This window comes from Pinus tabuliformis, chromosome 9 (genome assembly GCF_031772625.1).
Source record: "Pinus tabuliformis cultivar Carrire ecotype Pingquan chromosome 9, CPIR1, whole genome shotgun sequence".
NCBI classification, from domain to species: domain Eukaryota; kingdom Viridiplantae; phylum Streptophyta; class Pinopsida; order Pinales; family Pinaceae; genus Pinus; species Pinus tabuliformis.
The window spans coordinates 245,842,858-245,858,349 of NC_142307.1; positions in this window are offsets into that span (position 1 = coordinate 245,842,858).

The following is a 15,492-nucleotide window of genomic DNA, read 5'->3' on the forward strand; positions in this document are numbered from 1 at the left end:
AAACTATACGGTAACTAAAACAGAATTTTTGGCTGTTATTTATTCTATTAATAAGTTTTGGCATTACATTACAGGGTATCCTACTTTCGTGCACACTGATCATACAGCTATCAAGTATCTGATGAATAAACCGATAACCCTTGGTCGTATTACAACGAGAATTTGATATTACCATTGTAGATAAGTCAGGGAAAGATAATGTAGTTGCAGATCTCCTGTCTAGTATGGATACTATTGATGAAGGTACACCTATAGAGGATATTTTTCCAAATGAACATCTCTTTGCAATTTCTATTCACACTTCGTGGTATGTAGATATTGCTAACTATCTTGCTATAAGAAAAGTTCCTCAGCACTTACCATACAAAGAACAATGAAATATTATCTATCACAGTGCCCGCTATTCAAGGATAGAGGGATATCTCTTTTATACAGGACCTAGCCAACAAATCTAGCGCTGCATAAGTGAAGATGACATCTATGATGTCCTCAAAGTTTCTCATGATGGCCCCTGTGGGGGACATTTTACATATAAGCAAACTAGTCATAAGGTGTTACAGATGGGGTACTTTAGCCCTCTATTTTTTGTGATGCAAGGAAATACGTTCGAGGATGCAATAGTTGCCAGCGGATCGGTAAGCCTGGTCGAGCATATGAGATGTCGTTACAACCCCAACTAGTTCTTAATCCCTTTGATAAATGGGCTATCCATTTCATTGGGTCGTTTAATCCGCCTTCACATCAGAAAGTTCACATTTTTGTTTGCACGGATTATGTGACAAAGTGGGTAGAGGCCAAGACTATTGTGAAAGCAACAGAATAGGTCTCGGGCTTTTTATTTGAAGAATTTTTTGCTCAGTACGAAGCTCCTAGAGAGATAGTTTCAGATGGAGGGGCACATTTTACATCACATCTGATAGTGGGACTTATGAAGAAGTATGGAATCAAGCATAGGGTGACATCTCCATATCATCCTTGGGAGAATGGCCAAGTCAAGAGCACAAGCAAGGTACTGGAGAATATTCTTACAAAGGTTGTAGCAAACCATCGCTGAAATTGGTCTAAAAAGCTTCCTGAGGCATTGTGGGCATATAGAACAACATGGTGGAACACAACAAGATTTTCACCATATGAGCTTGTCTATGGGAAATCCCCTTTGTTCCCGGTGGAATTCGAAATTAAGACACTTAGGAAATCCCTTGAAGTAGGTTTAGATCTTTTAGAAGCCTAGAAGCATCGACTGGAACAATTAAATGAGTTGGATGAAATTCGTTTGATAGTTGTCTAGAATACTGCTGCAATTCAATAACAACAAACTAAATGGCATGACAAATTTATTAAGAAAAAGGTGTTTCAAAGAGGGGATTGGGCATTTCTCTATGATTCTTGGTTCAAATATTTTAAAGGGAAACTCTGCTCTAGATGGATGGGACCATATGAAGTTGACACGGTGTTTGATAACAAGATTGTTAGAATTATAACAATCGACGAGGCACATACTCCCCTGACTGTAAATGGACATTGCCTCAGATTGTATCACCATCCAGCTTCTAAAGACTCCTTTATTAAACATTTCTCTAATAATTCTGGTTTTGAAGTTGTTAGTGCAGAGAACTCTTCATCTGCACCTTTGATCTAATATATGTGTGTGTGTGTGTGTTGTTACTACTCCATCATTGTTTTTCTTGCAGGTACTCCACTAGTGTTGTTACTTCACTGGTGTTTTTAATCCACTGGTGATGTTACTTCACTAGTGTTGCTACTCGTCCAGTGTTGTTACTCTGCTCATGATAATTTCGTCTAAGTACTTCACTGGTGTTGTTACTCCTTTGGTGTTTCTACTCCTCCGGTGTTGTTACTCCTCCGGTGTTACTTTGTGGCGATTCTGACTAAGTATTCAATCGGTTTTGTTACTCCTCAGGGGTTTTTACTCCCCTGATGTCGTTACTCCTTCGTTGTTGTTACTTTGCCAAGGTAAGTCGCTAGGTATGTCCCTGATCGACTTTGTGGATTTGATCGATTATTCATTTGACATGACTTGACATGACCGTGGGGAGAAGGTATTATAATAAATGAAAAAAATGTCATAATTAAATTGCAATAATGACTTGTCATTATAACAATTGAACCATGTGCCAGCACGTACACTCCACGATCCCCACCATACTTCGCACAATTATCCATAAGCGTTGGAACTTGAAATAAGTACGATCACATTAATCGATGGTCCTTTCCAACGCTGTGGAATAATTGCCATAATTACCACTCATTATTACCATAATCCGCTATGGATTTTCCCCATAACACCTTCCCAGATTTCACTATCACTGCATCCTTTTCCACCGTAACCCTGTCATCGCAAACTTACCGGCTGACGCTCTCCCCAACAACCTTTCTGTTACTCTGACGCCATCCAGATGTATGGCAAGTTTTTCTAGATGTAGGATGACATACTTATTTTGAGAGGTTGCAGGAATTCGATGATGCTGTCAAAGTCAAATTCACATTGAATTTGGATGGAAATTCTTCCAGAGTTCATGGGATGGATATTTTCGTCATTAAAGAAGTTATTTTGACTATCAGTGGATTGCCTCAGAGAGGGCAGAAATGGTTTTCTTGGAAATATCCTTTGCCAGAATTCCCGAAGTTATTTTTGCAGGCAAGAGAAACAGTGGTCCAAAAGGGTAGGGGGTATGATTGAAAATATTTTCCGCATCCATGGGCCAAGGTCACATACTTTGTTATGAGGTATATTACTTGCGAAGGTTGGTTTGCTACCTTGTTTAAATATCATTTCAAGCTTCTTGCATGCCTTCGATTATGTCATGTTCATTCTTTGGATATGCCACATTTTCTATGGAATAGTCTTCAGTTAATGGCACAGTCTGCTCGTCGATCTCGACAAGCATTGGTGGTTCTCACCAACCATGGGCTTGTTAGACTATTGGTGATGCATGCCCTGTCACAAACTTGTTATAGACATTTTTGTGCCTTACAACATGAAACATGAAATGTCAATAATCTAAGGGATCCAAAGTCCCTAAACATGTTGTTCCTACCCCTAGAGGAACAAGGTCAGCAAACCACAACACTCCAAATCAGTTCTCCACTGAAAAACACTCAAAAACAAGTCAATTCTGGATCATGTCAACTGCTCCACTGAGCATCTGCGCTGAATGTCAACTGCTCCATGGTCTACCTGCGCTGAATGTCAACTTCAACAAAGGCTACCTGCGCCGAGCGAGTTTGGACATGTGGAGGAATCTTTCCTCAATGTGTCAGTGCCCAGGAAGCTTCCAAAATGACACTTGGATCAAAGGATTCGCCTAGTGATGAGTAAGAGGTTCTAAAACTCCAAGTGGAAGGTAGGATCTCCAAGTGGACTTAAGAACTGAAGAACAACTGGAGTTGAAGAGGACACTAGTCACACATCAAGTTGACTCATCTTCACTCCAAAACTCTATATAAGGATCTCATCCCATGGGATCTGGAGGCCGGAATTTTGTGCAAAGAATTGTTGTTGGTTTACAGTTGGGATTATTGGGTGATTGCTTGAAGGAGGTGAAGAGGAGATTTCTTTCCGTCGGGAAGGTGATGCTGGATTGGGCCTCTTATGGTTGTATCACCACCTGAACCTTACTTTCTTCCATTAATAAAGCATTTGAGGTTCTTCTATTCGCATGTGTTTCAATGATGTATTGTTTTACTTGCGTATTTGATTTATTCTAATCCTTGAATCAATTATGAATGCATGCTTCTTGTAGTTTCCTTTTCTTGTCTTGTTTGCAGGATCTTGTGTAGCTGGGCCCGTGAGAAGACAAGGAGCTGGGAGCAAGCAGCAGGGAGAGAAGATTGGATAGGTCATTCGCGAAAGACATCAGTGAGTGGATCTCTTTCTTTCCTCTTTTGCATGTCATAAAGAAGTAATCTTAGATAGCTTTGCTTTGATTGTTGCTAAGGATCTATCACCCTTAGAGTGGGATAGGGTCATTCTGTATTGGATACTTTTCTCAACAACAAACTGGCGACTCCACTGGGGATCGTATCTTGTTGGTAGCTTGTGTTTCTTGCTATTCATTTCCTAAACAAAGGGAGTACCGAATCGAAATGCATTTGAGTCCTTCGAATGCAAAGTAGAGAGCAGCTACTCTAGCTCAGTTCTGGGCATGTTTATGATTTGAAGAGCTGATCCACAAGGACTCTAAATAGCTCTTTGTGATAGTCTTCATCTTCATTTAATCATCTTCTAGTGTGTACTTGATTGATAGCCTCTGATTTGGCCTAAAAAAGTTGATTTTTGAGCAATCTGTGACCCGGAACCTGAGAGAAACGAGAGTTTTCTCTTCAGCGCCACTGCAGTGAAGGCTCTCTGTGTTTCAACGCAGGTCCCGAAGGGACTACCTGCGTTGAATGTCAAACTGACAGTGCAGAGCCTGCGCTGAACCAGTTTTGCATTGTGCAACTGGGGTTCCCTGCCTTCTGTTGCCCAGTTTTCAGTATTGTTTTTGCAGCCTGCTATCAACCTGTGTACCCATCTGAAACTACCTTTCTTTGCCATCATTCTGCCTCGGTTGTATGAAGAAACTGTGATTGTTCTTTTTGTATTTCTTACTTCATTTACAGTTTCCCATAACGAAAGTGAACTAGTCTTGCTGTGGCCTCTTAGATCTAGACCTGTGATAAAGTGTCGTTTTGATCCTAAGAGTTAGTTTATTTGTTGTTCATAGCTGATTGAGCATTTGCTTTCGTCATATGGTTCGAATTTAAATATTTCTAGTGTTGAAACAAGTAGATCTTAAGGTGTTCTTTTGATTTTGGACAAAAGCTTGTTTGCTTTCACTTGAAATTGAATTCGAAATTATACAACAGCTTTCTTTTTGTAATACATCGACATTAAGGAAGAAGAAAAGAAATACCTGCATTGTGCATGTGCATTTTGACAGTTTGCATGTCGATTTAGGAAAAGTGCATCAGTGTGTGCTCTATGATCTGTGTGAAAAGTTGATGTCTTTCTTTTCCCTCAGTAGTTAAGATTTTCATAAGTTGAAAGAATCGAAAAAGCTTGCTTATCATTCTTAGACTGCATTTAGGAGTTGTATCATACATCACGTGGTGATCCATAAAGGCAAACTGCTAAGCAAGATCAACCTAAAATGAATTGAATTTACATAACAACGCTTTGAAACATAACGAAACACATAGAGGTCTAAGCTAGAGACGTGTTCCGGTGTCGTTAAACGTGATATCTTAGCGTCGAGTGGTTGGGTGATTCCTCCACGGTGAAGCGATAAGTATCAATACGGACTTGTGCTCCCACGTACCGTCGTGTATATATTGGGAGACCCCTATAGGAATAAAGCCTTTATCCATAGGAAGCCATGTCGGCCGCCCTACTGATCGCAATGCAGTGAACACAGCATTCACGAAGATCGACCACTCGTACCGTAAAATGTATTCTGTGGTTTTGCGAAAGGTTTGGCACACCCTCTGCCTAGAACTCCAGAGTAGTTTCTTTTGGCCTTTTTCAAACTCTATAACTGAAAAAGTCCATCCGAGCATTTGTCACTTCGGGCTCGTTAAAACATCGAAGGAGACTAGAGTCATCTTTAGCTTTTTCTCGACTCTTAAAAAGTGAAAAAGCAAGTTGTGTCTTAAAAGCGTCTAAAATTAATTCAATTCGAAAACACATTTTACCCTGTGTATTTTTGGTTGATCGAGTAATCCGCAATCGTGGAAGAAAGTCAATCGAAACCCCGTCGTTCGCGGAGGCTTACGAGTCAACCGTCTTTGTCTCCGGAATCGAAAACAGTCCGGGCAAAGCGAACTCGTTTAACCGGTTCAAAATCTCCTATCAAAGTTAGAACAAGTGTTCCAACAACATCTGAGGTTCCGGTTACTCCAAACATTTCTGGGAACCCTGCCTCTATTGAAGAAGTTCAACAGCCCCAGAGGGACAGTAACACTGATCCTAGTCTGAGAGCAAATACTTGTGTTACTGAATCAGTTCCATCTGTAACCGGTTCAGAGAGTCTTGCTCTTCAAACAACTGTCGCTGTCGAAACAACCCCTTCTTCGGCACCAGAAATATTTTACGGACCTGACGGTCTTCCTCTTCCACCGGGTCTGATTGCAATAGAGGAAATTGTAGAAGATCCGCAAGCAACTACTCCAACCCATTTTGGAGTAGGGGTCACTCTATTTCCTTCTACATCAGAAGCTAGCCTATCACCCAGGGAAGTTCCTGTAGAATCGCTAGGCAATCTATTGGATAGACTCAAAATGTCTGAACAACCGTCAACATCTAGGACTGTGTCGAATGACACAGCGACAGCAGAACCCCCTGCCGTCACTCCGACAATGTTTGCCGGCATACCATCTGTCCCAACTAGCTCTCAACAGCTGGAAGGAGCCCCTTCGGGGGCTATAACGACAATGTGGTCTGTTCCTGTTTGTTCTTCCGGGATAATACCCAGTAACTCTTATGTTGGAACTCAACAAATTGATCCTTTTGGAGGTCAGTTTGGGCAATCCGGTCCTCAAGGTTTAGTAATTCCTTTCAGTTCCGGATCACCACCGTATGGGGGGCAGTATGCCTTTTCATTACCCCCTCCGGGAGGTTACCCATACGGGAGTTCACAACAGTATTCAGGTTATACTGGAATGACTACAAGTGGTTGGGTACCTATGCTACCCCAGCAACCAAGAGTTGTGTATTCTATGCAACAATGTGTACCTGTGACGAACATCCCGACGACACCAGCGATTGTAACTGTGTCGCAAGTTCAAACGATGCCTGTTGTATGTCAACCTCAGGTTTCTCAGGTTGTAATGCAACAGCCCTTTGACCTTGCGACTCAACCACAATCGCCAACTGGCGGGGCGACACAAGTACAAACGGGTACCATTACCCCTCATCTTGGTCCAGCGGTTAGTATAGCACAACAACACATGGCTTCACAACCATGGTTGGTGCAGTACCAACAACCGCAATTCCAGCAAGTGTACCAAGGTACCGAGCAGCAGATTTTTGCGAACAGTGGACAACCGTATATACAACACGGTCAAAACCAACCACTTTATAGTGGGGTAGTCCACCAACCGTATCAATCATACCAACATCAATTACATTATGCTGGTATGCAAAGACCAACTGCTCAGGCGATTCCATCGTATCCTGGGTATGCTTCGCCTAATCTGAGTCAACAGTTACCATTCGTGGCAACTCTAGAGTTACCCGATTTACATCGGTTGACGAACGATCCGATTGCTTATGCCCCTTGGTGGCCAGCGATTCCTCACAAACTTCCTTCAGACATTCCTAAATTCAATGGAAATCCAGGTGAAGACCCGTCGAATCACGTCATGACTTTTCATCTGTGGTGTTCATCGAACACTCTAAACGATGATTCGATAAGACTTCGCCTCTTCCAGAGGACATTGACAGGTCCAGCGGCTAAATGGTATATTGAATTGCCAAGAGCCTCTTTCGACAATTTTAGCTCCTTAGCCACGACTTTCTTAACCCATTTTCAATTACCAATCAGGTACGAAACGGGAACCGAAATATTAACCAACTTCAAACAGATGACAGCTACTCACATATCCGATCATATACATGAGTGGCGTCGTCGTCGTAGGATGGTGAAAACATACGTACCCGATCAGCTATTAGCTGAATGGTTTATAAAGTCGTTACTTTCGGCTATAACAGAAGATGTGGCCAAGGGGGGAGTCGTAACGGAGGAGAAAGTCATTGCTCGTGCTCAATATTTAGACTTAGTATATACTCAGTCTGGCACGCTCTACGACAAAATACCTGACGCCCCTAAACCTGAATTTTCAATTCCTCCCCCTCCTAAATCGAATATTGACTCTCATGCCGGAGATGGTGTGATTGGCACTGCAAGCGCGAAATCGAAAAAGGCTTCATCTCAGAAAGCCCGTAAGACTTCAGATCAAAATGCCAACTAAGAGATTCTTGCTTCGGAAGTAAATGCCATATCGGCAGATAAAGGCAAAGAAACCAATCAACCAGGAAGCAAGAAGAAGCAAAACAAAGGGAAGAAGAAGAAACAGGATGATCCGTCACCTGAAAAAACTTCTTCAAACCCTCCTAGGAAAGGGAAACCAAAAAGTCCATGTTTTATATGTGACGAGGATCATTGGACACAAGATTGTCCGTTCAGATCTGAGCTCAAGAGATTCTTTAAGAGTCCAAAGACCTCAGCTGTATTGACTGATCCGTTTCCCAATCCAGGTCAAAATCTGGTTGATAGTGGAAATGCTTCCCCGTCGCAAGTGCTAATGTTATCGATCTCTAAGCAACAGAATGATGCTTTGATTTCGACAAGGAACAAAGATTACGGGAATCCGCAACTGTCAAACGAAAAAGGTAAAGATCAACCAAGTAGTTCGACAACAACTTCGACAGAAGTTGTCCCACCCATAATGCCAGAATTAACAATAAAACCGCCTAAGGGAGTAGTACACAAGTCGACCTTTAATCCTCGCGCCAGAGCGGCGCAGCATTATAACATAGTAGAAGATTTGGCCCAATCGCCATCCGCTATGTCGACTCTTGAAGTACTACAAAATTGTCCATCCCAAAGGCAGGCGTTGTTATCGGCAATTGGGGGGTTTGATCCTAAAGATTCCAATCTTGTATCCTTTGATCACAAAGGATATGACCCTCAGTTACCAGCTCAACTAGCTTTCCTTATTCAAGTGAAAGCCCTCAACAAAACTGTTCACCGAACAATTATTGATGAGGGGGCATCTACATGTATTATGTCGATGAGTTGCTGGAAAACGTTAGGGTCACCAACCTTGTCAAGATCTTCGACAACACTAAAAGCATTCGACGGTAGGACGTATACCCCTTACGGTATCCTAAGTAACTTGAAGGTTGAACTAGGTGGAAAAACAGTAGAAATTGATGTTGAAGTCATAGATGGGAATCTTGATTACAACGTCCTACTGGGAAGACCATGGATTTATGCCATGGCAGCTGTAGTGTCGACTTATTTTAGGAAGATCGCATTCCCATTTGAAGGAGGGATTACGGTCGTCGACCAACAGAACTTCCTCCCTAATGGTTCACAAGTTACAGGAAGCATTCCCATGATCCATGAAAGCGACCATTCAATTCAAGATATCGGAGTAGGCCTATTGAAGGACCCCACAATGATGGGAACTTTCTCGCTACCGAATCCTATATACATAGGAAATATACCATATGTAGCAACCTGCAACATGATATCTTCCACGAAGGTCGTAAACGACAAAGTCAACATGGATCGTACAATGGTTTTGCCCCCGAGCCCAATCGAAATATTGTAGCAATCAATGTTTCAGGCATGGGAGGCGAGCCCAAATCAACGCTCGTCAAGCGTTTGGGTGGATAGGTCTAGAGAATATGGTACCCCTTTTGATCCCTGGTCACGAGTACATGGAAGTGACGAAGTAATCCTGCAATCAATGTTGATTGAGGGGGCACCATGGAATGATAACCACCATCGTTCCCTTCCTCCGGAAGATACTCAGGATGACCTTTGTCACCCTTTAGTGTTTGAATTTCTAACAAATACTGTAAATACGGTGGATTCCGAGCTAAACCTATCCAATATTGAAGAGACTATAGCCATAAATATCTCGACCAAAACAGATGTTGTAGAGAATATTTATGTCGACAAAGGTTGTTCCCCTTCAGAACTAGAAATATATAAAGCTCTTTTCCGCGAATTTAGAGATGTCTTTGCTTTGTCATATGATGAAATGCCAGGCATTGACTCGAGTATCGTTGAACATGAAATTAAGATGTATCTCGATGTCAAACCAGTAAGACAACGGCTTCGGCAGGTGCACCCCAAGAAAGCCGCTTCCATTAAGGCAGAAGTTGAGAAGCTTCTCCATGCTGGTTTCATCTACCCAGTTCTTCTAACCGATTGGGTATCGAATATTGTCCCTGTTATGAAAAAACAAGGAACAATAAGAGTGTGTGTTGATTATAGGGATGTAAATCAAGCTTGTCCAAAGGACAACTACCCTACACCCTTCATCGACCAGATAATTGATGAATGCGCCGGATGTGAAATCTTTTCATTTATGGACAGATTTTCCGGGTATAATCAAATAAATATCCGCCCACAGGACCAGTCAAAGACTGCATTTATTTGTTTGTGGGGCACATTCGCTTATCGAAAATTACCCTTTGGTTTAAAGAACGCAGGGGCGACGTTTCAGAGAGCAATGAATTATGCTTTCCATGACATCAAGAACATCGTTCAACCTTATCTCGACGATCTTCCGGCTCATTCGCAAAAGCGGACTGATCATCCGCAACATTTAAGAGCGATATTTCTACGTTGCCGACACTACAAGATAAGACTCAATCCACACAAATGTGTGTTTTGCGTCGGTTCTGGTCGTTTACTTGGCTTTATAGTCTCCAAGGATGGGATTCGTCTCGACCCTTGCAAGGTGCAGGCAATCATTAATTTGCCTCCACCTTCGAATTTGCTTCAGATTCAGAAACTCCAAGGGAAAGCAAACTTTCTGAGGAGGTTCATTCCAAATTACGCAGAACTTGCTAAAGGTTATACCCGTCTCTTGAAAAAGGATGTGCCTTTCGTCTGGGACCAGGTTGCGCAAGCTTCCTTTGATGCTCTGAAAGATTCTCTAGTAAAAGCATCATTAATGTACGCCCCGGACTATCAAAGAGACTTTAACCTGTATCTGGCTGCAGCGGATACGACCATTGCAATGGTTTTAGTTCAAGAAGTCGATGGAATTGAGCACCCTATATATTATTTAAGTAAAAACTTAAATGATACAGAAAGTAAATATTCTCACGTTGAAAAGCTAGCACTTGCTGCTGTTCAAGCGATACAAAGATTTCGGCATTATGTCCTCTTCCGGAAGACTACCGTATTGTCAGATTGCAACCCCATGACTTATATACTGTCGCGACAGTTGCTTGGGGGCAAATATTCAAAATGGATAGCTATCCTTCAAGAGTTTGATCTGGAATTTGTGAAATCCAAATCAAAGAAAGCTTTAGTTTTCGCAGAATTATTATGCGATCTCCCATCGTCGTCCAACGATGAAACATCCCAAGAATCTATCGTGGATGAAAGTTTGTTTCTGATATCAGCAAATGATCAGTGGTATGGAGATATAATAGTTTATCTCCAGACCCAGAAGTTTCGGCCAAACACCTCCCACTCAGAACAAAAACGCATTCGATACCAAGCAAAAGACTACATGATCGTCGGTGATACGCTTTACCGTCGTGGTGTCGATACGGTTCTGAGAAGGTGTCTCACCCATGAGGAAGCCGAAAAAGCCCTGAATGAATGTCATTCAGGCACCTGTGGGGGGCATCAATCTAGATATGCTACAACACAAAAAATCTTACGAGCAGGATACTTCTGGCCAACCATGTTCAAAGATTGCATAACAGCAGTTAGAAGTTGCCATGCTTGTCAAATTTTTGATAGCAAAACCAGAAAACCCCCCGCTCCTTTACAGCCAATAACAGCTGTGGGGCCTTTCGCCAAATGGGGCATCGATTTCGTGCAATGTAACCCCACCTCGACCGGGGGGCATGGGTATATTATAGTCGCAGTTGACTATTTTACCAAATGGGCCGAGGCGATGCCTACATTGGATAATACTGGTGAAATAGCAGCCCTATTCTTTTTCAATCATGTAGTCGCCAGGTTCGGCGTACCACAGGCCATAGTCACAGATCATGGATCGCATTTTCGCAATCACATGATGGTTGAATTAACTGCCAAACTAGGATTGTCTCACAACAGTTCTACTCCATACTATCCGCAAGCTAACGGACAAGTTGAAGCAATCAACAAGGTCCTGAAGCGCATGCTGCAAAGGATGGTTGGGGTTCACAAAAGAAGATGGCATTTAATCCTGTACTCGGCCTTGTGGGCCTACCGAACGTCGGTAAGGAATGCCACTGGGTTCACACCGTTCCAACTAGTGTATGGCCTGGAAGCAATCCTGCCAATCCAGTGTGAAATTTCGTCTCTTAAACTCGCAATTGATCTCCTCCCCGGAACTTCGGAAGAAGAGGCTCGTTTCTTGGAATTAATCCAGTTGGATGAAACCCGTCGTGATGCCGCTTTGGCTAACGAAGCCCATAAGAAACGAGTTAAGGCGCAGTTCGACAAAAATGTCAAACCCCGTGTCTTCTCAGAAGGTGATTTGGTCTTGCTTTATGACCAAGAATCCGATAAATTGGGAGCTGGGAAATTTAAGTCCTTATGGATGGGCCCTTATATTGTTAAGAGAGTATTAGCAAAAGGAGCCTACGAGTTGGTGGATTATGACGGAATTCCATTGGCGCAACCCCGCAACGGGTTGTACCTTAAGCGTTACTATGCCTAATAGTAACCTGTATGCTTTTGTTACATTTTTGTTTTCGCTAAAGCATTTGTTTCAGTCTAAGTAATCCACTTTTTACACTTATTGCAGATGTCAAATCCATTGGAACCGTGGGTTGGATACGCCGACGGAGCGAGTCGTAGTTCGAGGAACCTATCCTCTGCAGCATGGGCCATTTTTTATCCAAGCGGCGAGTTAGTGAGTTTCAGAGGGGTATGTATTGGTCAATCGACAAATAACATCACTGAGTATAGCGCGTTGATAGAACTCCTCTCTGATGCCATCACCCGTGGCATACGCCGACTAGTTGTCAGGCTAGACTCACAGCTCATAGTACTACAACTCAATGGTACCTATTCTGTCCGAAATCCAGCTATTTATCGCAAGTTCCTAAGAGTTAAAATCTTGGAAAGACAGTTTGATTTCATTCAATATCAACACATTTCCAGAAACTTAAACACATTAACCGACTCATTAGCAAACTATGTGTTAGATAGACATTTGCAAAATTGATAAAAAGTGAAGCATTGTCAATATTTCAATCATGGATCACATAAAAACTGAAATAAACCCCGAAAATAAAAAATATATAGCTGTTTACGGTTCACATATAATGTTCTGTAACCAAGACAAAATCAGTTATATGACCCCAAAACTCAAAAATGGTTGGAGGGCACCCTAGCCTAGTGATGCTCATGATAGCAAGTCACGGCCTGTGCAATCATGCGCAAGAGACGAGTCCATCGTCTGGGAACACCAGTGGTATGTCGCTGCAACCGTAGAGGCAACTCGTCGATCCGTACATCCGGGATCCCAAGAGTAAGACCCTCGACTTGTTCCTGCACAGCTGTGAGAGTCTCGGCCAAGTCAAGGTCGCGGAGAATAGCTCTCCCAGGAGCCTCCCCTGCTGGGGCAGCGACTGGAGCTCTCGGGCGAACTGCTGGATGGACAGGACCAACATCTGCATGCACACATGAGTTTGATTAGAGTCTTGATAGAATAAAGCACAAGGACATTATAAATAAAAATAGTAAACAGTGATATGGTCAAGAATTTTACCAATATCGCCCCACTTCTCGCCATCCGGTAGCACCAAATCCGGATCACCTCGGAAATCCATGCCAACATATGGATACTCGGAAAAGGCCATGTCCTGCCGCTCGAACCACCTGAAGAAGGTATCAGTGAAAGTAATCTGAGATTGACCCGCATGTCTAGACATGTGGTCAACCCACCTCTGCATGTGTGGCTCAGTAGGAGAAGGCAAGTCGAGTGCAACATACTGAGGCTGCATCAGTGGTATCTTCTCCAAAGCGAAGGCAGTCAGAACTGAACCGAAACCAAAGTTCTTCAGTTTCCCGTCCTTTACTTTGGTCAACTGGCTTTTCATCTGAACCAGTACTGCATCACACCAGTTAAACACTTTCGGCTGAAGACACTCCAGGGCATGCTGCACATAAGACCTGTTGGCAACATGAGGGGATGCACTACCGGCCATCCTACAAATCGTGTACAGTATGGACCTGAGAGACCTGTCAGTGACCTCACGGATAGTAACCTTGACGTCTCTGCTCGGCTGGGACCCTTCCCTACAATACTGACGGACATAGTCTCTCACAGAATCACTCCCTCGGGCCGAACCGGACAAAGAAATGGGGGCACCCCGCCTTGACAACCCAGTCAAGAAGTAAATGTCCACTATGGTCAAGGGGATGGACTTGCCCCTAATCTGGAACACTTGGTTAACAGGATCCCAAGCATCAAGCATGTACTGCAGTAAAAGTATCTGTGCCCTCATGCTAGAGATACGGAAGAATTTTAGCAGGCCACAGTTCCGCAGCGCGTTCACCGTGACAGGATCATGGAGGGCAATCATGTCCTCCTCTTCGTGCTCTCGTTCTCGCCATGTAAGAGTCATTTTTCTCCAATAAACTCTGCAAAACAAACAAGAGGAGGAGTAAGATCCCAGACTTGATGAGAAAATGGCAAAATTTTCATAAAAAATTGTGCAACAAAATTCTTTTCTACGCCCAACGCAGGTAGCCAAGTGTCCCACCTGCGTTGAGGGTCAAAATTCCCTTAGGCAGCTTGACCTTCAACGCAGGTTTCGAATGGGACACCTGCGTTGATGGCAGAGCGCCCTAATGAAACCCCAGGGGCTCATGGGGGCAAGAAAACAGGCACAAAACTAAAAAATGAAACCATGAAAAGAGAGAGCTAGGGTTTAGCTCCTACCTGGTCCAAACGGCGCTAAGAATCGTCCACATAATCTCCTGAAATCAGCTGGTGAAAAATCAAAAGGAAGAGGCACCTCCAGAGCTCCAACAAGCCAAATGCAAATGAAATGGTAAAATGAGAGGTAAAAACACCTTTTAATTGCTTTTTACGTAGTTCAAAGTGAAATATTAGAGTTTTTACCTCATGTTGTTCGTTTCTAACAAGTTTGTTGCAGCAATTGATGATACAGTACTATCTCTGAAAAAGGAAAAGCTAGTCATGGTAAAATATAAAGTTGACCTTATCAAACGAGCAGTTTTGGCAAAGTTCATGCTCGTTAAAAAATAAACGCAAAACCGAGCAGTTTTAGCACGAGTTCATGCTCATTAAAAAATAAACGCACCTGTGAGCAAGCTTCCCCCAGAGTTCAAGCTCATCCAGAAAAAATGAACCGGTAAATAACCATTTGAGACCGTAAATTCATCAGCCATAAAAGCCTTGGTCGTGTTTGCACCGTCACCTCCACTTTTCATTTGGCCGATCATTCACATCCACTTGATTGTTTACCTATTTTGAGGAACAGCTGCGAAGAGTGATTTCACCTAGCCATCCTTGTGACATTGCCGTGATTGGAAAATTCCAACATGTACCTGGAATCTGCTGCTATCCCTGTTCATCACTCATTCCTCAAAATACGAGTCTTCTTTGAGCTCTTTTCATCTGGCTCGTAAAATATGAAAAGTTTGCCGAGTTTTGGCCTTCTAGCTCGTTAAAAGGACCGGAAGAGCTATCCCTCCTCTAGATTTTAATCTTTTTGGACCTGAGGGATTATTGCAAAAAAAGATCGAGCGCTTGTCTAGTTCGGCTCGA